Here is a 24,355-nt window from a genome sequence, read left to right as displayed (position 1 = left end):
CAGAGCTGCAAGACAGATGCTCCCAGTCACCCTTAGCACTTCCAGTAGCAAATATGCCTGCAGATAAGTATAGGCTCAAGGGTTTGATTTGCCTCTTGAGTATGAAAGTTTGTGAAACTGTTTTAGTCCTTTTTAGGTTGTTACTTCAAAGGTAGTTTAAGGATTGGAAAATGAGTATCAATTAAAGATAAACCCAAAAGTAATTCTTAGGAGTGGAGCAGATCATACTTTTGCTTTAACATTTATGTCTCCTGCATTTCAAACTACAATATTCCAAATGGTAAATGCTTTTTATGTATTCTGTAATACATTAGCTGTCAGTTGCCCAAACTGACCATTTCATTATTGGTTTTAAAACTCTTTCCCATTTTTTTTCCCACGGAAGCCTGAAACTTTACATTTCATTAATATTTACTTACAAGTTGTTCTGTGTCCTCCCCTTGCCTCCCCCCGCTATATTGGCTTCTGAGTGGTGCCAAGCAACCTGCTGTTTTCTTTTTTTAATATTGAATACTGAACAAAGTCTAAAAATCAGGAGGCAAGACCACAAGTCCCAGTTTCTCTACATATATCCAGCCTAGTTACTTACCAACATTATTATACTAAGAACAGAAAACTACTCTTCGAGAAAGAGCATAAAAGTTACAGATAGATTTACCATTTGGCCCTAGAAAGTATTCATTGAACAGTCAGACAGGTAACACCACAATAACAACAACAAAAAAATATTCACCATGTCCATCTTCTAGGGATGTCTTCCCCATCATTTTATATTATTTCTCTACAACTAGCTTTTCCTCATTAGATATCAACATTCAAAAACAAATCCAATGCTGCTTTAAGTACTCTTATTTCTTTTAGTCTCTCAAAACAACTGCTCGCTTGTCTTGCCTCAGATCATTGAGACATTACACTAATATGTTACTTCTGAATTCTGCTCAAGAGGGGGGGACAAAACTACAATGACTGTTAAGTGCACAAGGCAGAGGCTTGTTAGTGCTACCATTGGACAAAATCCTAGTGAAGAAGGAAGATTGTGGCTATTGTTATTCATTATTAAGATGGACAAGGAACATTCACGTGTTTACACGATGGAAAACAATCATTTCAGCTCTGAATGTGAAGCAATCAACAAGCAAAACTGCAAAACACTTTTTAGAAATCCTTTTTAGTGAATTAAAGCATCTTTCAAGTCATAAATTTTATATATTGTTAATTTTGCAAGCAATGGAAAAAACCCCCAGCATTTAATGTACAGATTGTTAGCTTCAACTCAAATTATTATCTCTTCTGGAATAGAGATACAAGTATATTCATTTATTTCCTTAATGCTTTTACATTCCTGCTTCTAAAACAATTTTTTCAGGACAAGGTATGCTAGACAATATGATAGGCATAATAATGAGATAAAGAGATTCTAAATACTATGAGAAGCCCGGGGCTATCCCAGGACCGTGAGAAGTCAGGAAATATTTTGGATCTCCCTTTTGAACTTTTAAGAATTAAATGCTAATCTCCTTTTTAAAAGGGAGATTGCTTAAAGCTTTCCGCAGTAGATAAAAATCTTTACTAGATGAACTACATCTGTTCATCACATCATTTTGAGTCAGTCACACCGGTCATCTTGGACTAAAACACAACCAATCTAGGCAGAAGTTAAAAAGTGATTATTGAGACTTCAGCCTCTGCACACGCAGACTTCAGTGTCAGCTCCCTGAGTTCAGGGAGGCCTTGTGCTCAGCCACCCTTTCCCAGCCCATGCCCCCCTCTAATTGCAATTTCTATATCCTCTGGTCCTGCAGAACCCCCCCTTACCTTCCTTTGCGTTCAGGCACTAAAGACAGTAATTAACGGAACTGAGTCATAAGGAGCTTCTTTCTTTCACTCGACTTGAATGTTAAATGTCCAAAATAACCAGTGAAACCCGGCTTTTAGTCCGGCTCCCTGTGTTAAGTTTCTGCAGCACAAAGCTGTTATTCAGGCCTCCTTGCTTTGCATACAGTTGGAGGGTCGGGGGTTATTTACACTGACAAATTCTTAAGATGGCACACACAGAGGGGTTTCGCTGCCCGCCACCAGCTTTAATATTTTAGCTAAGCGGCCACGTTGAGACAGGCTCATCCTTTGGGACCTTGTCGATTTTCTCCTCCAGCTTTGAGATGGCATCCTTTTAACAATGGCTGAATTTGACAGTGCTTTTCAGGAGGGATCAATTTCCACACCAGGAGACAAAAAGGGGGATGAAAGTTGGAAGGCAGGCACACAAAGGGCTGCGTGTCTGCCCAGAGAAAAGCGTGGTAAAGCAGTTCTGCTGCTGATCCAAGATGAACCACCAAGAGGTAAATCAAGGCTATCAAAGAAACCAACTAAAGGGGGAAACAAAAAGAGAAGCACGCACAAAAACATATCAAGAAAAGAAACTGAGCTTTTCATGCCAGGAAAGAGGAAACTGTTGCCAATTTAGTAGACTCAAACCACATTAATACAGAACAAATGAACAAAATATTTAAAGATACTGACCAGTCATTCCAAAAGACAGGCCAAGCTGTTCTTCTGAACTACTCTATTTTCATCATTGTGTTTTAAGTTATATAAATAAAGCTGATGGTGCGTATATTACACAAATACTAATATGTTACTATAAGCAGGAAGATGAAAACCAGACTAAGCAGGACCAGGAAGATGACCAACCCACAACCTTGGCCAGTTTCCTTCTTCCATGTCCGTGTGAGGTACCAGAACTTTGGAAGAGAAGAAGTCAAGCAGAAGCAGCCCTTCCAACTGCACAGCACGGATACCCCCCCACATCCACCCAACTACGGAGAGAAACAGAAAATTACAAATAACAGACTCTCTGTATCAGAAGACTATTTTGTGGGCTACCAAATGCAATAAAGACTCAGAATGATCTTGTTAATCGTTCTTCATAAAAGTAATTCTATGTGTTAGTTGCAAGAGCTTGAAATCTCATTTTTTTCCAAACGAATTTTAAGAAGAATATCTTCTTTAAACTATCATGCCCGATGTCAGTTGACATGTAAATAGTTATAATTCCACCTACTCATTTTTATCTGTAGTTCACCAAAAGTGCAAAGTTGTGACAGCAAAAATAAAACCTCAGACTAAAGTTATTAATATTGAAATCACGTTAGTATGGAAACATTCTGAGATTACACTTTGTGACAGCGTGGTCACCTTACTTGAAGCAACCTGCATTTCCATACATATTGTTGCCTCTCATTTTGCAGCCACCCTCCAAAAATGTCATGGAGCAAACAACAGCTTAAACAGGCACGGTAGTTGGTTTTCAACGGTTCTAACTTACCTCCACACTCCCTTTACATCATTCTTTTTATGCAAACTTGTGCTAGTAAGACAAAATTGTAGTTTTTATACTTGGAAATTAATGCAATGTGATTTACTGCATAAACTTTCAGGGTTTTTTGGTTACAACAAATTGAGTATGTTAAGTAAGAACAACACAGCTTCTTTTTTTGCCCCCTCATGTTGGTCAAAACAATTTATATATATCAAGCTATTAATCTAGTTGCTTGATAAAAATATTTAAATTGCTTAACAGAAAGAAAAAATACTATTTTTCAATTGGTTAAAAGCACCATTTGTTGAAACTGAATTACACTAAAAGCACTTTTAATTTTACAATCATATGAGAAGAAAAAACAATGTACGTTTAAAAAATCATGCTTGTCAAACATTCATTTTGTTAATGTACTATTCTATTCTTCCATGTTAACGGCTTATTAAACATAGTTTTCAAAGAAATTTCCCATATAAAGAAAACAATTTAAGTACATCATACTATATTAAAACTAATCCTCATTTGAAAAAATACTAGTAATGAAGTAAGCTCATAAGTGGAACCGCTTTCAGAAGCGGTAAGAGTTCTCAATCAATTAAAAAATTGGTTAATCAAACATGAATATTCTAAGAAAATTACTATAGTCTCTTTAAAACCTAAACACAGTAAGCAAGATACGTAGTTTTCCATTTTCCCCCACATACTATTTTGCTTTATATGAAAGCATAGAAAAAAGGTGACATATCAAGAACCGTGTATCATGAGTTTGTCAAGGATCCTCTTCCTTTTTCTTCAATTAATCCAGTTCTGCTCCTTTAAAACTGAGTCAAACAGATTTGCAAAGGTTGATTATCATCATTTGCATGTAAAATGCATTTTTACTGGAGGAGTACACAGGGCAGATAAAAAGACAAGGGGGGGGCAACTGCTAATAAAAACATACACCAAACAGGAAAAACTATTTCCATAATCATTTTCCCCCCAATAATCCATATAAGCACACGACTAGAGCATAGAATTAGTGATCTGCTGATGAGACTGCTTCGTTTGCTAAAAGCATAAGGTTCAGGCTGACGTGTACCACGTTTTCTCAGAAGTTCCCAGAGCACCACTGCCTGGAAGAGACACTTTTGAAATAATATACACAGCATTTCTATCTACAAAGTACAATGCAAGGTGCATCACGTATTACATGAATCTTTCCCTGAAAAAACAAATAAAAAGTCTGACCAACAAAGCTATACAGTTTTCTACTTCAGTGCTTGCAAAGGTCTTCAATAATATAAAATTTGGTTTAACATTCATTTTATTAGCATTTTTTTCTACATTTCCATTTTAGCAATTTTTAACACCATTTACGGAAAATACTTATGGAATTAAGTAAACTTAATTATGAAGAAAACCATGATTGACTGACAGTATGGAAGACATTATTGTGCTAAACTTGGATTGCTTCAGCATGTGCTGTACTAGACCTGAGAGCATCTCACCTTCTCCTCCACTATGAAAACTGAATGTAAAAGCCTACTTCCTCCTGTAGGTAAAAGTTTAAGTGGGTATAATAAGAATTTACTCCTAGAATTTAGCAGTGGTGGTCAATGAAATTTTAATGCTAGACAAAGATGCCAGACAGGATTCATTTTTGCGATTTAAGTCTCAAATTTGTTTAATTTTATGTGGCAATGTAGTCATCCATTTAACAGCCTGCCAAAGCAAAACTTGTGAATCTATGGGAAATTCGATTTCGAGACAGGGATAAAGACGGCTGGAACACGGCTATTAAACTCGTGTGTGTGTGTGTGCACTGCACGTGTTTTGTTTTGTTAATAGATGCCTCCCATGGGAAGCCCCCCCTTCTTCTGGCTCTTCCAAATACCAGGTTCTTAATTCTCAGTTATTGGTTCCACCTTGTTAGAAATGCTATTCTTTACTTGGATATAAAAGCCCTTTTGTTCCTATTCTTAGAGAATGACCAACAGGAACAATAACAGCAACAAAAATTCAGGCTGGAGAGAACTAGTTTTAGGCCTCATCTCTACAGAGGGTCTTTTTAATTGCTCAGTCAGGTTTTTCCTTTCTTTTGCGTTCGTGCACCAATGCAGCTGCACAGATGCCAAGCTCACACAACATAATGGATGCAACATTTTACAGCAGTACAAAACGTGTGCATTTCTATTACTACAACATTACAGGACAGGATTAGCAATGAAACATCAGCGTTGTTTCCCAACTCCTTAAGTTTTTGCCTTTACAAGGCTTCTGTTTAGGAAATACAAATTTCAAGTAAATTAAATTAAGTGTTTGACAAAGGCTATCTGTTTGGGTGGGGGTTTTTTTGTGTTATTAGGAGTTTATCTTTGCATGATATGGTTTCAGCAGAAAATGTGCAAATGCTCTGAAGGGCGAAACTGTGGCAGATGCATTTTTCCATTTCTGGGAATAAGGAAATACGCACTTTTCCTATACACAGCAAGATAATACCTTGCAGCTGTTTACACAGTCATAATAAATAAAGAGCCAATATCCAAGAGCTGGATATCAGATCCAACTTTAAAACATTACCTCTCAGTTCAAGGATAGTTAAACAGTAATAAATTTTGATCAAAAGAAGTTCACCATCACAGTTACTATTAAAATATTTTAAATAAATATGGACTTTTTGTTAATATCCACACCAAATATTGCTTTAAAGGTGCTCATCTCAGGTTTTTATTAAGGTCATAATGGTGACCACTGAGCCATCCAATCTCCTCTACTTTGGAAGGGACTCCAACTTAAAATTGGAAAAAGTCTGAAATATAACACTAAAGGCATTTAAAACCACATTACTTCAATACCTTGGGACATGGTGAACTAAAGGGCTGCCTTTTTGTTCTTCTTTTCTTTTTCATTTCTGAATAATTATATGAACAGAGACAAGCAAAACCTCTTCTCAGAAAAGCAAGGTATTGTTCCCTTCAGAGCAGAATTCACATCCCAGCACACATTTCTTTATGAGTATTGGACTCCACTGAATAACATTTTCATAGTATTGCAGACCACAGCATAAATCCTAGGTCACAATTAAAGAGTCCCATAGCTCCATAACAACAGCTAAAATTCCTCATGTGACTGAGCACAGTACAGCATTAGTATGTGCTGAAGGGACAGCTAGGGCAGAAACATTGGGTATAATGACTGAGGTGGAGAAATACATTACATAATACATGGTTCTCTCTGGTGCTCGTTTCAAAAGAAAAAAAAAAAGACAAAAAAAGGAAGTATTTCATTTTGGCCAAAATTTAGCATGACTTCTAGCAGTATGAGAACAAGAACAGTATACAACAAACTGCTACTAAAACTGTACTGCTATTTTATAGGAAAAGGATTCCAGGAAGATTATTCTCCAGCTTACATTATTATTTGTTTGTGTTTTTTTAAAGCATCTCAGAGTGCTGATTTCATTAGGTAAGCCAGTTTGTCTTGCTGTTAGGTAGACTAGTTATGTATACTAGAATTTGGTCTTTGCAATGCAGAGAATAGCCTAACCTTCTGCTGAGGGTTTCTATCTTTGCAGTTCTTCAGTGGCTAAACCACAACAGTATGACATCATCTCTGTGCTGTTAGAGCAGAGAAAAAGTGATGTGCCCATGATTGTAAAGAAAACCTGTCATCTTGAAAATACTGAACTTAAACTACAAACTTTCAGAGAAAGTGTACCGATTTACTTGGTCCACCGCTTGCGAGGTTTTTCCCCCCCCATAGTTCTCTATTATATAAATTATTTCCCTAAATACTGAGTCTTTTGGGTGTGATCATATACACTTATACAGAGCCAAGGTTTACGGCTGAAATAATTCTAAATCTAACCAGTCAGCTTCTTACTGTAAGTGATCATTCTACTCTACATCTGGTAGTCAATAAAACGTTGATGACTTCCAAGAGGAAATAATCAAGCTGGAGAAAGCCGAAACATGGCAAATGAGTTGTATATGAAAAATATTTCCCATGTAAAGAAAATGGTTGTGCTTGCAAATAAGTCTTTGCTGTCCTGAACACCCTTTGCTAAATAGTATCTATAAGGATTATTTCAGTAATGAATAAATATCCAGCATCTAACAGCCAGGCAGTCTGTTCCAAGCACAAGGAAAAATACTTCAGATAGAACTGTAGTATCTGGCAATTTACATTTAAAACCCCCAACAATTCTTTACTGATGAACACAACACTTAAAATCGTACTACCAATAGGGTTGTAAAGTATTACACCACCCACTCAAGCTTGTCAGAGGTAAGACTACCTGTCAATGATTATACATTCTCAAACACCTCTTTCAAGTCACAAGAAAGGAAACACAGGATTTTGAGAGAGGCACTAATTTCAGGAAGGAAGTTAAAAATTCATAAAGAATATCCAGAATGATGACTTTTTTTTCCGTCTTCTTTTCCCCTCCCCAATCCAAAAGCAAGTTTCCACGGGGGGGTGGGGGGAAATGGGCAGAGTCATCATTTCTTTCCTCAAGCTATCAAAAAAGAGCTAGGAACACATGGAAGCAAGAAGTTGTTGGATTTTTTTTTTTTCCCCCCTTTTGTGGAGGCCCAAACATTTTCCACTGGACATACATCTCCATCTAACAAACTTAAGCTTACTGATAGCAGAACTTCTTATTACAGCTCTAGCAGACCTTCCAAGATCTACAAACAACAGACAGAAAACACAGTAATTAAATAGCTATCTTCATTACAAGTGAGATCTAGAACTGACACAAGGCAGCTGGCTGCAGAGACAAGGAAGTTATGGTTGCTCAATGCATTTCAAATCCTATGGCATTTGTTGGTTTACTCTGCCATAAGACGTTTTCTAAAAAAAAAAAAAAAAAAAAAGTAAAATAAAATCTGCTAGGCTAGGAAAAAATCTGAGATTGAGAGATTTTACCTATTAGATAACACTTCTGGAGGGCAATGATCCTTTTATTTGCTTCAGTTTGGAGATCCATCTTTTCTCACTGGTACTTAGTTGCACCCAGTGGGGGCAATGAAACTCAAAACACATATTTCTTAAAAGGCTACTGTTAAATTTGGGAAAGCATGTATTATTTGTGGGAAAGAAAAGATCATTCTTGCTTGCAGTGATCTCTTGCAGAGAGCTGCCAGATGGGACAATTCCCTAGACTGATCTGCTTTCCGATTCTGCTTTGGATACCCAGCTTTCCTAAATAATTTTAATTGTCTGACATAAAACGTCTGGCAGTAAGTCATACATATTTCTTCTGTAACTTGCTGTAAAAATTCTACTAGTTCTCACTAGAATAAAGGCTGTCATCATTTACACGTCTGTAACAACCCCCTCCTCCTTTCTATCAACTGCTCCTTGATCTTTGTTTTAAAAATACCATTCAAACATACAAAGTGACTAAGGGTTACCAGGTCAAGAAAATACAGCTACAAAAGGACTAAAAACCTCCGGCCTCCCTCATAACTGGTGTATGGCTAAGTTGCTACACCACTTTAATTCATTTTCCCCTCCACCAAAAAACCCTTACATTCATTGCATCTACTTCATACTTATGCTCCCTTTTAAGTCAATACAGTAATACTAGAGATGCCTTTCCTCTTCTAATGACAGACAAGAGAAAAGGAACATGGCATACATGGTTTGTGGCTACATTGTCCAGGAAGCCTAGAGGCAGGATAGCTAGTCATGAAGGCTCAGTCTACTCTAGTATTTTCACTTACCAGTCTTCCAAATCCTTTGTTTTTTCCAAGTTTGAAAGACAAACCAAAGGAAGTTGAACAACAAATGTAAGAATGAACCTGGCAAAAGCGATTCATATTGGAAGATTACAGAGCTGAACATACTATATATGGGCTAAGCAACAAATGAGAGAGTCATGATAATTATCTGCAAAGTATTTGAAGGACACAGAGCAGGGAGGAAGAATTCTATAAGGCTCCATAACTCATGTGGGTACTGTGAAAGCACCAGCCTCCTTAGATAAGGAAAGTGGATGCAGAAATAGCAAAACAAGAAAGCCCTTAGAGAATCCTTCTCAAACATTAAAAAACCCCAAACCTTTGAATAAAAAAAAAAATCCCATCAAACCTGCAAAACACCAAAACCTCCACCTATTTCCCTCCCCAGAAGAATCTTGAGGTAATAGTCTGACATGCTCCACGGATGAAAACCTTAGCACAGACAAAGGGATGAGAGAATTAATAAGCACATCCCTTTTTCCTTTTTCAGGTGTTGAGTAAGATTTACTAAATCTTAGCCCATCTTTTTTTCCAGGTACATCAACATCTGAAAAGCATCCACAAAACCATTTTATGAACCACTTTCCAGAGACAGCAGCGAATAGGGTAGAGGCAAACCAGTAAGGTCGCTGAACCTGCATATTCAATTCACAAGTCAAACCAGCATAAGATGGAGCAGATGAGAGAAAGGTTTAAATCCCAGCAGTTCATGTACTTCTGTGTAGGAGTTTCCTCGCGTTGGCTTTCTAACCGGCATCGGTTTAGAAAAACTATCATGGGAAAAGAAAAAGACAAATTTTTTGGCTATGTCTCACTCATGTAAGCCTGTACACGATTCTGCAAGATCAAGGACAAGATGTCTGCTAAGGTTCAAAGTTAGCGACACCGACGCTCCAGGACAGCAAATTTACATCTAGTTTTTGAAAGGGTCTGTGGTTCTCAAATTTATTAAACTAGAAAGGAAGATGCAAAAATAAATCTTTCAAAAAATATCTGGCCATAAGTAAAGTTACCTAATTGCCCAGGAAAAAACAGCCAACCTGAAACAACTAAACAAACAAATGCATCAATGCATCACTGGATACATACTTCACAGGGATGAAGGAGACATATATACACAAAAGGAAAGACAAAGAATGGCATTATAGCATCCTTTCTAGAAAGATGCTTTCCTGAACAAAGTAATGCATTGATTATAAAGTGTGAGCCAAATGCAAAAAAGCCGATACGCCTATGAGAGTGTAAGTAAAATTACTTTTGGAGGGTGATGAGGTGCTTTGACTAAGGACCAAGAGAAAGCAGTTTCTTTTATTTATAACTATATGAACAATATGGCTGCACCAGTATCACTGCACAAACTTGCCAGAACTAGAACTACAAAAATAAAGTCTTAGCTGAATCCACAGATTTTTTAATATTGAAGACAATAAAGAAAAAAAATGCACTTTAAACTTAGGTTCCAGACTGAAAATGCAAGGCTAGCAATTAGAGGGAACATAAACAAACTTGTACAGTAAGCGTATTTGATGTAAATCTCACTGATGAATAACACACTGGGAAGTACAATGCCATTTTTATAGACACGCTTTCCAGAACACACATCCTCAGATGAGTTTTTGTTGTTTGTTTTCTGAATCCTGTACATATCACAGCTTTCAATTCAACTTCTAGAATGAGTCCCATTCTATGAATGGACTATGCTTGTAAGAGCCTCTGATTTTAGATAAAAGGACATTACAATACCTTTTACAAGGTTTCCCTCCACTGTAAGGGCAGGTATTAAAAAAAAACACCTCTTAGGTATGGGATATAGCCTCCTAAATGGTTAACAGCTTGTTTGAATATCTTCAAGAGTTTGCTGGAAACACTGACCTTTGATGTCTGCTGCTTACAGTAATTGTCTTTTAGAAGGAGAAAAGCATCATTACTTCCCTCTAAAAGTGATAGCTATCTGTTAATATCGATAAACACAAATAAGGGCCTCAAATAATGTCAGATTTATGATGCTTTTTTCCTTAAAAAAAATTTAAAAAATTTTTAAAATATTTATTTCTAAGGTAAATTTTTTTTAACAACGCAACATAATCATTTTTGCATACTGCTTTTAGGACAGGGTGCTGTCCCAAAGGGCACCCCCCACAGCCCTGCCGTCAGCCTGCCCAGAGTCTTTGCTCCCTCTGATTTTTCCCCCGTAACTAAGACACAGTTTACAGAATTTACATTTCCCTTCTTGGAATCTAATTTTAAATCTTTATGCAATATAGCGTCCCTTGGCTCTGCACACCAGATAGCAATTAGATTTTACCCTGTTTGAGGGATGGCACTCAGACTACCAGGTGACCACTCCTTAATTTGACTGCTGCTCTCTTTAATAATGAAGTTCTTGAGCAAAAAACATGTTATTTTACTCTTTTTTCTATTACTCAAGTAATGTTTGTTTGCAGTCTCCAAAACAAACACAAAACTAAGAGAAAGGACTGCACCCAAGTTATCTGATCCCCAAATCCTGGACAGGCTGTCACGATGCTTACTTACAGCTTGTCCTTTTAGACGGTGCCAGGATTACATTTCATCCTTTTACTGCCCTCCCTCCCTTTCACAAATGTACCTTTGGCAGAGCAGAGGTGGTCAAGTAGAAGTGTCTTAAATGAGCTGTCTGCATGGAGTGAATTTCATCCACAAACTCCATTTACTGCTGCTCGGTATTTGTATATTTTGTGCATGAATCTTCTACTATATAATTTATGCAGTCAATTCAAAAGTACACAGAAGTCATTAGATGAAGCTGAATATTCAGTCTACTCAGAATTATGCTATGGAACTCTGAGCAGCATCAGAAACGAGATTATCTCAGTCTCAATGGAAAAGGGAAGAAAGCATCGAGGGTCTTTTTGATCAAATAGACCCATGCTTTCCTTCACTAACATTATGTATTTCAAGTTTGCTTTTTGAAAAAGAAAATAAAAATCAGTAGTTGCAATACCACATAGTACAGTATTTTGGCCACCTGCTTTTTGGATTACAAAGTCTCTGCCTTAAAACGATCAACATCTCAAATCTTCATGGAAAGCAAGGAGCTGTAACCTATGCCAAAATAGCTGACGCAGATATTGAAGAAAGCACAGTTTGGTATTAAAGTGACCATCACAGAATCCAAATAAACTTCAATTAAAAAAACCCTCTTGAATAGTTTTGCAAATACTTGCAAAGCCATTAAAGAAATTATAATCCTCTATCTTTTCTCAAATTAATACACTTGTGCAAAATAATTTATAAAAAAACGCAACAAGAATGCTTTTTGGTCATTTAATGTTTTACAAGTGAGTATAAAGAAACTAGTTTTAAGAAAATCATCTTTTACAGCATTAGAAATCATGTTTGGTTGTACATTTCTAATTCCTGTATGCATCTAAGAATGTGCCTCACAATTATGTATGTACATTGATTAATTTATGTTCCAAAAATTGTACACAACCTACAACTTGCTTCTTTAGCTCACCTCCACAGAGAAAAAAAAAGAGAAAATTGCAAATGCCTCATTCTGAGGCAACGTTTTCTTGAAAAGGTTAAGCAAAAAACTTTCTTCGTACATTTTAATTAGCCAGCTTGCAAACCAGGGAGAAAGACAGACTGTTAACATCTTCTGTAGCTCACCCTTCACTGTCCACCAAAAGAAAATCCTCCCATGCTGGACCTCTAACAGAGAGGTTTTCCTTTAGTATCCTTCCAGTAGTGACTGGCAAGATTTACCTTGAAAGAACTCCTTGTTTACAATACAGATATTATTCTTCCATGAATTAAACCCAATTATCCTTTTTTTTTTTTTTTTTTAATTGAAACTGTTTAAAAATCCACTAGGGCCGTTTTGGTTGACGAACAAAACAGTAACTCGCAACTGGCGGGGAGAGCACCGGGGGGAAAGGGGGAGGAGGTTGGGAAGTGAGAAATATGGGGGGGAGAGGGGGCTTACAAGCCAGTTAATTAAAGAAAAAATATCTAGATGTTCAGTGAGCATGACAAATGGTGAAGAGATAAACAGACTCATTTTCTAACACTTTAGTCTTGGCGTTTGACCAAAAGGTCCCTTCCCGGCAAGGAAATAAAGCCCTGCAAGCTACCGACCGCTCAAAACATCTGTAACTATAAACTTCTTTTGGACATTTATTCATTCTTAACATATGCCCTCATTAACTTTTTCTTCTAATTGCAATCTAAGTCAGTAGATTTTTATTTTTTTTTCCAGCCAGTGCTGAAGAACAGAGGGGAAATACCCAGCTGAACGGGTCCAGCTGCTGTGGTAGCGAGCAGCCGAAATGCAATTGCCCACGCTTGGGGCTCTGCCAGTGCACCCCGATGCGCTGGTGCTTGGGGTTTCACCCCACGGCTGCTGCCCAACTCTTTCCAGCCCATTAGGAGATACCTCAACAACAAAGCCAAATGCAGAGCTACTAAAAATTGTGTTTGCTCTGAGCAGGAAAGTGGTTGAGCTCCTGCGCTTTGTTTGTACTCTAAAAAGTACAGTGTTTATCTAAAAACTTTTCAAAACTTATAATATCCTGGTCATCTCGGTCACCTCGGTAGTAAAATCAACCAGTCAACACTTTCTGCCCTCAGCAAACCAATAACTTAAAATGTAGGCTGACTTCAAAGTCTAGTTAGGCTTATCATTGCTACAAAGAAAGTTAAAAGGGGGAGTGAATTTTCCTCCCTGTTTTTAAGCTGACACCACCCCTCCCCACCCTGTAATCTCACTGGGAACATGAACACAGCCCCTTGAGTACGGCATCTTGTGGAACGGCTTCCTACAAAGCAAAACCACAAACATTTAAGTAATTTGACAGATTATGGAGTTTATGACAAAATAAATTAACTTTGGTCTTGCATCACATCCCAAGAGAGCAGGAGACAACTGCAGCATAACTTCTCATTATTCCTGAAGAACCATTTATGCCTCTTTGCTGTGTAACCCCTCCACTTCTGGTCTTTCATGACACTCTCAACAATGCACGCCATCTCTTGTTAATAATAATTCTACTATTCAATACATCATTTGCATATAAGTCTTGAGGAAGAACAAAAACCAATCCCCACTCCACTGTGAGCCTTATGAGATGATCAGTTCTTAGCGCACAAACCTCACGTTGGCCTGATGTCCCAATGTCACACACTTCATAGGGCTATCTACAAGAGATGAGAAGGCTGTACAAGAAAGGAAAGGTAGGTTTGCAATATGATCTAGTTAGAACCAATATCACTAGAAATATGTACCTTACACCTACAAATGTTTTTGGCATACACCAGCAATGGATGGTAGCTTTTGGTTTCCCACCTTCTGGATGCGCCGCAACTTCAACATATGCACAAGGAGGGTGTCAGCTGCTAAGTGACAACAGTAACCTGTTCCCGTAGGAGCTGCTACAATGCTGAAGCAAAGGTGCATTTCGCTCTTGAGGTACGCACTGAAAAGATTAGTTCTTTCTGGTTTGGCAGGTTGGAGATGCGAAGGAGGACAACACCAGGAACCAGCATTTGGGAAAGCAGGATGAAAACGTGCAGAGGGGCAGGGCTGGGTCCTGCTTTCAGGGAGGGAGGAATATAGTGGCAATACAGAGAGAATATAGAGAAGACAGATTAGGCAGTCCTTCAAATAACTCCAGAGCCTCTTGTTGCATGGTGCAAACTTAAGTCAGAAAGGTCAGTTTAGCCTACATGCAACTACTCTGAAAATGAAGAGGCAAGACAATTCAATCAAAGGAGTTTGGGGCTATTTTTGTAACACTGTCATTAGTTCTTACATACAGAAAACCCTAGAGAAAGTCTTCCAAGGTTCGCCACAAAGCAAAACCAGCTTTTTGAAGATAATTTAGCTAACTAGTAAAAAGAATGGAATGAACTTTACGTGGCATTTCAACAGCCCTGTCCTGTCAGATTATAGACATCACAAAATATGCATAATGTGCAATGGTTAGACCACGGATAACGAAAATGATAGCCTGCGCTACACAGGGCTTTCATTGTCAGTGAGCTTTGCAAACAAAAAAAAACCATCACCACAAAGGTCCTTCCTAACAAAATTTTGCCTGAAACCTTGACATCTTCCTCCCAACTTCGCTTCTTGACCACATCCCTCTTTAGACTTCAGCTGGCAAATAAGTATGCCAACTCGACTCTCTTTGCTCTCAGGGAGTGTAAAAGATGACAGAAGACCATCTTTATTTAATGCAATGGCACATTAATTCTCTCATGTATTAATTCTATATCAAACCTCTGAACCACACTTGCCAGTGGTTCACAGGTCTAACAAGGAAATGGAGGGTTTCAGTCTTCTTTTAGGGCAGGGAACATCAAAGCAGGCTCTACAGAATTAGCACTGCACAGCTGGTATAAGAAGCAACTTGATAAAGCCCATCCCCTCCAAGCCAATAACCTGGATCTGTAAAAACAATAAACCAAAAAACCCTGCACCCACCAAAAACTTCAGTTGTCACCAACTGCTAAAAAGTTCAATCCCCCTACCAGAACTGGCACGATTTCTATTTTCTGCTCTTTCTACATCAAAAATAACTTCCAGTGTGCTGTACTTCAGTGTAGTACTTTCTTCCCCTTAGATATTTTCTTTGGGCATTTTAAAAGCTGGGTTAATTTAGCAGGCAAAGAGTACATGTCAGGTCTGACCACTTAAGGACCAAAGATTCTTCGTATTACTGCCTGGTAACTTTACATTACTAGATCTACATGATTTTACATACCAGACAGACAAATGGGAAGCACAAGACTTTTGCTCACATTGTTATTTCTTTTTCTTTTGTCCACCTTAAGATTATGTTATTTCTTTTAACAGTATTTTTTGGTATGACCTTTGCATGTTTGACTGTCAGACTGTGCCAGCGGAGAAACAAATGACTTCGCCATCCAGCATGGCAGGATTTGACCCCAATTCTTGCTCTTTTAGCTGTAAAGGATGTCCACAGAAACATGCTCAGCTAGTCACTGTGCTATTAAAAGTATTCAGCATTCAAATCTGCACCGCTTTTTTCCCTTGGTGTCTTAATTTCTGCTTCACTTTCGACTGAAAATTTCACTTTTACATTTTAACTTTGCTTAATACACAAAACAATGACTGCCAACTAATAATAGATCTAGCAGAAAGGACAGCCAATACCCATATGCTGAAGTTTATCGAAAACTGTCACCTGCAGATAACTTCTTAAATCACACTCACTACAGGCTCCTGGAGGCACATAGTCCTTTTTATTTCATCTCTCTGCTCTGTGGCCAGAGACAAAGTCACTGGATCAAAATAAATCACAGCCGCTTTCCGCTGTTACCATCCCGGGAGCTGCCTGGAGATGACCAGAGATGCCTCCAGCACCTGACCTCTGTGCAGCTGTGGCAGGACGGCGGCCGGGCATACGGCACATGCGCCTGGGCTTCGCGAGCCCCATCGGATCTGACGCCGAGGCGACCACTAGAGATAAGGGCCATCAACTCACTGCCACGTTTCTTATGTCATTTGCTTTAATTAGCCTAGGTATCTGCAGTGTTCAAAGAGAAGTTTGATGCATGTGCACTGTCTGGTCTCACTCTGAATTTGTCTTTACCTTTTTATTCGTCTTTATTTTCCGTGACTTAAAAAACATAAGACCTGTATTAAAGAACAGACACTAACTGGTAGCAATGGAAAACTTCCTTCTCCAAAGCTTAACACTAGAGAAACAGAGGCTAAAAAAACTAGAGGAGACAAAAAAAAGAAAGAGGAGGAAAAAGAAAAAAGGTTAAACCATCATCCTCAGCTTTCTCCATACTGAAAATATTGACAGCAAAAGGTCAGCAGTTACTGAAATCCGTCTTCCATGAGAAGTCCACGTGGTAGTCTCCTGTATGCACAATGGTATCTTTTTAAGAGCAAAATCTGCACCATGGGAAATGCAGGCTGGACTAGGTGTCAAAAACCAGTGTTACATACTAAGCTGCTGAACAGCATGAAACAAAAGACAGAGGCTGCACAACAGATTATATAAACCCAAGGGGAGGGTTTTTTGGTTGATTATTTTGGGGGGGGGGTTGTTTTTTTTTGTTGGGGGAGGGTTGTTTGGTTTTAGGGTTTTTGGTTGGTTGTTTTTTTAAATCAAAGCCTTTAGTACATAATACCTTTATTGCATTATTGAAAAGTCCATCTGCATATCTTAGCATTTTTACTAGGAAGTTTTCAGGCATAACTGCTCTAAACTGTGAGCACTACTCTGCATTTTTTTAAATCATTCTTAGCATCCCACACTAGAAATCCTGTTCCTCTAAGTTCTCCAAAGTTGTGCTTACCGTGTAAGTCGATGTCGTATAGCTTTAAAAGCGTTCCCAAATACCAACCATCACTGGCTCTTGAAATCTAGGTAGTGAGGAATTTAAGTATAAAGACAGACAACACTAATACCTGTGCTGAATTTGTACGACAGGGGAAAAATATGAATACTTGCACTAGTTTATCTTTTTTTTGTTATACAGTTATGAACGACATACACCTTAACCGTCAAAGGAACTCTTGAGAAGAAAAGGTACGTGATAGCAACAGCACTGCATACGCGCTCTGCAAAGCCCGCAGATCATTTACAGACTTGGTGAGATGCTAAAATCATCAGAGCCTGGCTTCCCGTTCTCCTCATTCCTACAAGGCTTTACCTGGCTAAGCATGAAGCAATGGAGTAGAGAGAGGAAGGGAAAACCAAAAACCAACCCAGGCAGTTCTTGGCTCTCCTTTTTGGATAGATTGAGAAAGCAGGCAGGAAACACTCCTGAAGGAGCAGGGTGGCTGAACAAAGGAGGAGACCTTTTGGCAGATGCCAGCCTCCCAGCCAAACTCTCCTACATCAAGTGCAGCAAGTACTCTACCTCCAAATCACCTCCAGCCCTTTGGCATTTCTAATGCCACACAACAGCATGAGAACAGCTACTGGGAAGTGAAGAAATTCCCAAAAAGTAGAGTGATGTTCCCTGTAGGTAGTTCCCTGCAGGTCCTACACTAGGATCAGCTGACAAGATGTTCTGCTCTTCAGCACTGCGTGGTAAGATTCATCTTCAGTGTTAACCATGAATTTCTACAAAGTAAAATTCATTTTAAGCTTTGAATGCAACTTCCATTCTGACTGTAAACGATGACATTTTACTATTTTCTGCTGCTTCAAGAACGTAAATAAGAAGAAACAAAACAATCTATCTAACAAGAGCTGAGCCTTTATAACTTAATTGCCATCGAGGTACTGCATTTATCACATGAGAAAAACAGATGTCCCTTGTTTTCACATCTATTGCAGTTCAACAGAAGTACAAAAAAATTTCCAAAACTAATGTCTAATTATCAGTCTTAACTTGTAATGGTAAGTATGCAGGAAACTATAGATTTCCATATTTTGTCTCACCATATATTTTCCAACTTGTGACTTGGAATAAAAGAAAAACCCATGGTGAATCAATCAAATCATTGAGAACTGTCCGTCAAGTCTGTTTTTCCTTGTGCTTTCCTCCTTCCTCCCCTAGAATACAGTAAGACTGAGATACACGTTAACTATCATGAGCTATTTACTGATCCCCGCTTAATAGGTGCACAGATGCAAGTATATCAAAACTGTTTCTTTTAAAATGTATGCTTTGCTTTTTGTCATCTTTGAATATTCACATTCAGTGTCTTATACGGGATTCCAGAAAACCTGAACATTATGAAGTTTCTGCTGCTCCTTGAAATGGCACTACTTTTTCTGGTATTACAGTCTGCTTCTGAAATTTTGAACCACGACAAGTATTCACCCATGCAAGGCAGGCAGTTCTTGAATTCAGATGAGGAAATCATTCTGTAATACTCCTGTCTAAATACTGCACAGTTATTTTCACAACGTTCTCATAAAAGTACGAAATATTTTGAAGGTAAAAGAAAAATAATAAAAAAGAAATGTCTCTTTCATTAATTTTTTGACTCGACAATGAAAGTCCTCCCCTCCCTTTTAAAGTCTGCTTAGGAAATTAAAATTATTGGCAAAGCCACGCTGTATTGCATTGAAAAGGCCCCTCTGGCCACAGCTGTCAGCTTTTACTTTTAGAATCAAGATCTGCCCATGGGCACAGAGATAGCTTGTAGCTAATAGGCTCATTAGAAGTCAAGGGCAAATAAAAAAAAAAATTCCACATAAACCACTACAAAACACTAATGTAACTTTAAATGTTTAGGTTATGCAGTTGCACATCAGTAATTTAAAAAAAAAAAAAGGTACTAACAAACATTCAACTTTAAGTGAAAACCCATACTAAGAAAACATTTAAGTCATAATAAAAAGCAAGCAAACTCCTGGTTCAGCTTAAAATAAAATCAGATATCAAAAAATCTTTAACTGAAGAAACACACCTATGCCATCAGATACATTCTGTTCTTTATCATACACAAAAGTGCACTAATTATTAGTCTCTGGAGACACCCTTATTCCCGTTCATCCCTGAACAGGAAACCAGCCTAAGTGTCATTCCCTGTAACATTCACATACCATACATAAAAATAACTTGCAAACCTTTTCCAGAATGTAAGATCTACCGAAGATTATACAGACTCTCCCTTTTCCATTTGAGATATTCCAAAAAAGCAAAACCTCTAAATACTAAGTTCGTGGTTGATTTTAGACTAGCCAGATTTGCCTTGAATTTCAAGTATTCTCAGAAACTCTGGAACCAATTTTCCTCTTTCCTATACCACATTTATACTTATGTAAATCCACCACTTTTGATGAATTACTTTTATCCTGACCACTAATTTAAGAGAAGTAGATTGTGCTATATAAAGATATAAAGATCTTTGGAGTAGATAGTTTAAAAGGCTGCTGTTTGCTTTTTTTTTTTCCTCCTTAATGGGAAGCTTTAAAAGGCTGCCCAAACCAAATCACAGTCTTCAGCTTAAAAGGAAGCATTCCTGTTGTACTCAACCCAAACTTAATCAAACTGATTATTCCAAGTCACAGGGAATGTTTCTTTCTTTTTTAACCCCAATTGCCACAGGAAAAACACCTCGAACAACACTTCAGCCTGAGCTGGTGAACAGCAAGCCCTGCCACCACAGGAACTTAATGCAGAAAACAGCTTGTAGACCACTTTTGAAGACAGCTCAAAAGTCTCTGTAACCAAATGTGGAGCCCTGGGGTTCTTCTGCCTTCCTCCACACAACACTACCATCCCCAGCCACTGACCCTGCCTCCCTGCTGAGGATCGCCTGGCAAGACCTGACAGAAGGACACATGCATCCTTGTCTTGCCGCTCTAGTTCTGTGGCTGCCTTGGCATCAGCACATCTTTATTGATAATTCACAGGAGGCTTTGACCCTCAGAGGCGAAGCCCAGGCAGGAAGCCTGCGTGATCATGCTTGCTGCAGGATGGCAGCCTCCAGCAGAGAGCCAGCACGGATGCACGGAGGCAGCAGCAGCATCAGCTGCAGCAGGAGGCTCCAGCAGGGCCATCCCTTAAAGCTCTTCACACAGAAGAGTTAGAGGAGTGAGCGTGCTGCTCAAGCCCCTGGGGCAGCTCGGGTAGACTGTCGTTTTACATGACCCCAGGTGACTAAAGAAAGAGTTCAAGAAGGGGCGCATGCAAAAGTGACTTACAACAACGGCAGTCAGCTTTGCTTGCTTTGTTTCCTCTTGTAGATTTGCAGTAAGACGTATGACTCAAGAGACTAGTTTGTTTAGGGGTTTACTGCTGGATTGTCACAGCGGAGGGAGAGAGACTGGACAGACTGGAGAAAAGATTAAAATGCTGCACATCATTCTCATATTTCACAGAAGGCTTGAGTTAATGGTGAAATATCCATGATTTATACATTCATAAAAAAAATGTAATCACAGTGAAAAGGTCATGTCATTTGCATACTAGATGCTAAAATCAACCACTCTGGTTCTGCAGATCTAAAATGACAGCAAAGCAATACTGTTGGCCAGACGAAGGATGAAGACCTCAGTAGAGGATAAGGAATGTTTACAGACACAGCTAGGATGCACTTCTGGTATGACAATTAAAATGATTTAGGCAGAAGATGCTGCCAAAGGAGGTGGTCTTACAGCCCATGATCCCATCTCCCTCGTCTCCCAGAAGCCGCTGCAGTGCGGCCGCAGGACAAGTTGGTTCATCCGGCCAATCCATGGGAATATCATTCCTCTTTTTCTCCAGGGAAAGCCTGCCATTTGATCAGCCCAACGCATGGATTCACACTGAGGCTGCACAACTGCTATATCCAGTGCAAAAGAAGCACCTGGACTGCCAGGTAGGGCTAGGAAGAGATGTGGAACTGCCCTGTCCAATGGTAATTTACCCTTCGATCATTTTGTTATACAAAACTTCATCCTTAGACATGGGAAGGCAAATCTGCTCAAGCTCCTCCGTCACCAGTGAAGATGCACTGGGTCGTCGTCTTCGATGCGCGACTTGCATCAGGAAAGTAGTGCCATTCAGTCCCTCATCAAAACAGCTCTTTCCCACCACCTCCCAGTCCCCCACCCTTTGGTCCTACTCCCTTTTACAATACCAAAGCTTCAGAGATCAAGCTTTAATTTAGCCACCTCATCCACAGCAATGCAAGTGCCTCTGCACCAAACCTCGCGGTGCGTTTGGGTCTGGGAGAGCGAGGCACAAGCAGGACTAGTATCAGCAAACCTTATTTTACTGCACGTCTGTTTTATGTTAGTCTCTCGCTAGCAAGATACGCTTTGCTATTTGGGAGCTGCTGCTGCTGCTCTGCAATTCTTATATGCTCTAAATTGGGGGAACTGTACTCTTACTGTGATGGAGCTTGGGGCAATCAATCTTCTAAATTGTCCTCCTAATCTTCCCAGCCCTTGTCAATACCCCACATGACAGCATCTTTTAAGTCTTTCAATCATACACAAGTTAACTGCCTTTTTTAAAAAAACATGCTACTGCCTGGAACCTGCAACATCCATCTCAGAGGGCTTCAGACACCTGATGATTCGAATCATGGAACAAATAAAAATTCTGCAGCCTGCAGCAAAAAACATTTTATAAGCTAAACTTTAATTTTCATATTCACTATACTAAAGAAAATTTATTTCAAATGTTTTGTAGAAGCATCAATTAAAAAAGAGAAATATCACGTTCATCTGCATGCACAGGAGTTTCGGAAGGCAGTAAAGACACCACGTATAAATTAGTATTGACCCCTGGTCATTTTATCAAAACTGGGCATGTACATTCTGAAACAACCCAAAATCACTTGCCTGTCACGGAGTACAACAGACCTGACTGTCCTCTGGGCATCTCCAGCTCTTTCTGAAGACTTGTCTAATACTACCATTTCATTAATAAAACATTTTAACTTTTGTTGCTGGTAAAATTAGTGAAGTTAACAAAGTATGTGATATAAGATGAATAATGGTATCAACACAGTTTGCCTTTATCACACAAAGGTGACCTTTTCCCTCTCTTAGTTTACGGCACAGTACTCTGAGAATTCAATTCATCCTGTCACTGATCACTGCATGGCTAGCAAAAATTTTAAAATTAAAGACAGTAAGATTCTTACTAAAGCAATAATATAAACCAAGACTTGAGAAGTCTAGTGCCAAATAAAAAACAAAAGACCTCTAAGCAAACAAAGCATGTTTTGACCTTCAGTGACATTCTGACACTACGTATAGCCTGGAAAATTCTCTGCATCATAAATACACGTGGCTGACAGACATTATTAAAACACTTGTGTAACAGCTGTAACAGCTTATCAAACCGTTTATCTATCTCTACACCTTCTACAATGCTACACTTTACAAGAAGTTATTGCAATTAAAATACTACATAGAGGGAACTACATAAAACCCTTGCCAGACTCTGCTCGGCTTACATCCACAGCATTTTACTTGTTTGCAAATTAAAAACATCAACTCTGACCTAGAGGAATAAACACAGACCACCTCCAACAACAACAATTAGGAAACAGATCGACAACAAAGTATTCCAAAACTCTTGTAGATTTCTTTCCTTTTAAACACTGAAGCATTTATTATTTTATTTCATGGTATTTACAAAAAGAAGTCATCGTGAAAAACCACATAGCCTCCTCTTCACAGATAACCTAGGAGTTCATATTACAGGGATTTTTCAGAGTTTGTGGAGGAAATTAAGAAGGTTATCCAATACCTACATGAGAAAGAAAAAAAAAATATCTTCAAACATAATTTTCATTTTGATTCATTCCAGAAAAACAGGCATCTTCCTATCCCCCCCAGCGATCCTTACCAGGGCACCGGAGCACCAAGTTCATTACAGCATATTGATCTACCAAACAACGGGGCCCGCGCCCATCAACCGGCTCCGGCCGAGCCCCGCGCCGCTTGCCAGGCCGCGCAAGGTGCGCAGCTCCACAAGACAAGTGACACAACACGTTTTCCTACCTGGCCAGAACCAGGCAGAGCATTCTCCTACGGTATACAAGAGAAGTCACACAACCGCCTGCCTTCAAGCGGACAGTCTTCAAAAGCAGCTTTTTCCAAGATCTTTCTTGGTTACCCTACAAAAAGCTTGTTGATGGTTTCACAGGAACACACAGTATTATTATGACTGCAAATGAAAAGCAAAGTTATCAAATCATCTGGAATATAAAATCCACAGACTCCAAGATGGTGGCCACCTTAAGCCACGCTTCATCCCTGCGCTATGACCTGCAGGCTGGAGTAGCCACACGAAGCTTTGCTGAGATCACGACACACATTTCTCTCTTACAAAACTGGGCCCCAAAGCCAGGCGCACCTGTGATTTCACCATGCTTTGTTTCCTTTAAATAACAAACCCACTGAAGGCTAACAAAATCTTCCATTGTAGTGACTGCTTTGGTTTTGGGGTTTTTGTTGTTGTTGTTCAGCATTAGTAAGTTACAGAGCCTTTGTTGCAAAAATCAGGAGGAAGAAATAACTAACAGATCATTTGCAGTTGTAACAACTGATAAAGTCACCTTCTCAAAGGAGAAAATTATCCATTTTTACAAATAATGACACATATCATTCTTAAATATTTAATTTGCATACAAGCATAATGGCACGTTTTTAATTAAATGAGACTTGACACAGTCAGAAGTGCAGATAGTGACATGCAGCGTAAGAATGAGAAGGGGTATTTTTTTGTTGTTGTTTGTTTTTGAAGTGTTAATGTGATACAGACTTCATTCTGGTTCTGGGAAACACGCTGAATCAATTACAGGTAAGCAAAAACACCTCCAACACCTGAAATGCTAGATGTGCTTTTTGCTCCAAGCTGTTAAAACTCCTGCCCTAAT

The 24,355-nt window shown here is 38.9% G+C and overlaps 1 protein-coding gene across 1 annotated transcript in view; it reads right to left on the bottom strand.

Moving 5' to 3' along the window:
• Positions 1-24,355, bottom strand: part of CDH2 (cadherin 2) — a 123,315-nt gene that overhangs the window by 76,147 nt on the left and 22,813 nt on the right. The window lies entirely within an intron of this gene.

The sequence above is a fragment of the Balearica regulorum genome, chromosome 2, assembly GCF_011004875.1.
Source record: "Balearica regulorum gibbericeps isolate bBalReg1 chromosome 2, bBalReg1.pri, whole genome shotgun sequence".
Lineage (NCBI taxonomy): Eukaryota > Metazoa > Chordata > Aves > Gruiformes > Gruidae > Balearica > Balearica regulorum.
Note: the sequence above shows the minus strand (reverse complement) of the source record. Positions and strands in the feature narration are given on the sequence as shown.